The following is a 1836-nucleotide window of genomic DNA, read 5'->3' as shown; positions in this document are numbered from 1 at the left end:
GGGAACAAACCCAGTGAGCTCCTCCTGACAGGTAGAGTGTCCTGTCCCCTCTCTCCTGGGGATCACCAGAGCACAGCTCTGGCAGCTTTGGGCCATTCCAGCACATCCCTCCCAGTGCTGAGTGAGTGGGACAGCACAAACAGCAAGAACTGAAAAACTCTCAGGGGAGAGGATATGGAACCTGAGAAAAAAAAGCTCAGCAAAGACCATTCACAAGGACAAAGTGCACAGAAAGATAGCAGGGGAGAGCAGAAGCCAATGTGTGTTAAGGGATTGGAACAAAAATACAAAATAGATGCACAAAATTCCTCAAGTAGGAGTGTAGAAATGAGTTGTGAAAATGTTCTGTGTGACTTGGAGGAGATGAGTGCCTTGAACCTGAGCAGAATATCACAGGTTAAAAAAGATTCTTGATAGGGGAATTAATTTTATTCTGTGAGTAGATACAAAAAAAAAAAAAAGATGCTGAAAGCATGTAGAAGGGGAAAGAAATAAAAGTGGTTCATGTTAGACAGTTTGATGAAAGAAATATAAAAGTAAATGCATGAAATGATTTGTGTTAGATTTGTCTGGCATGTTGGGACACTGTGCCTGAAGAGAAGTAAAAGCCTGGCATGACTAACTGCCCTAATTTCTGGAGTTAAACCAGTGAACTGCAAGAAATTCCCAGTTCTTCTTGGTTTAGGACTTTGGGCACATCACTTTTGGGGAATGATATCTGTGCAGCCTGGCACTGGGGGAAGGAGTGTGAATGTTCCCAGTGCACAACTCCTCAGACAAAATGCTGCTGCTGTAGCTGATTTATTTTTTTTTCCAGGGGTCAGACAACCCTTAGAGGAAGCCTCAGGGCTCTGGTGCCTGAGTGCTGCCTGCAGCCACAGAGAGGTGCTGTTCATCCAAGGAATAGGACTCTGGTTCTCCACTGCCAGAAGGAAATGGCATTACTCAAATTTACTGAGTTCAGGGAAGTGTTTTCCAGTTTGCTGATTTAATCAGACTTCCTGATAACCTCCTGGGATCTTTTTTTTCCCCATGAGTTAATATTGCTGTATAGAGCAAATGGGTGACTTTGCACAAGGAGGTACCAATAAATTACAAACCAGGACATGCTGTTCATTTTCTGGAGTTCTCTGGTGCTGAACCTGCTGACTGCAGCAATATTCAGTTTTGATTGTTCTGATAGCTGCATCCTATGGATTTTTGCATGCAGTTGGTCGGTGCAAGAGTGTCCAGTCAGCACACAGTGCACCTCCTTCTCATCCCATGTACCTGGAGCCTTGGGTTCAGCCCACACTGGTGCCCAACTCCTTCCCTGCACAGCTGAAGTTAAGCTCTGCATAACCAGGAGTTGCTGTACCATGGTTGTTTGCTTTCTGTTTCTTGTGATGAGTTACCCTTTCAGAGCATTTCTTTCAACTGGTGAGTTCAACTGCTTCAAAGAAAGGAACCATCTTTTCCAGAGACACAATCCTAGAACCATTTAGGTTGAAAAAACCTCTGAAGTCATCAAGTCCAACCATAGACCTAACCAAGTGCAGCACTAAACCATGTCCCTAAGTGCCACATCCACAGGGCTAGAATTGTCCTTCCTAAATATAAGTGAACTGGTGTAACCGAAGCATTAAGATATTATTAGTGTATTCTTAAGCTCTGTTGATTTTTACACCTCCCTTGAACTGGAGATTGAGCCTTCAGCCACAGAAAAGAGAATTTATTAGGCAGCAAATGTGGGCAAGGTTTGGCAGAGTTGCATTGGAAGTTGGTAGGAAACAACTTCTGTGTTTCTGGTTTGGGATGAGGCATAAGTGAAGATTCTGTTAAATTATTGTTGTCTGA

The sequence above is a fragment of the Acanthisitta chloris genome, unplaced genomic scaffold, assembly GCF_000695815.1.
Source record: "Acanthisitta chloris isolate BGI_N310 unplaced genomic scaffold, ASM69581v1 scaffold4029, whole genome shotgun sequence".
In the NCBI taxonomy this organism is placed as follows: Eukaryota; Metazoa; Chordata; class Aves; order Passeriformes; family Acanthisittidae; genus Acanthisitta; species Acanthisitta chloris.
Note: the sequence above shows the minus strand (reverse complement) of the source record.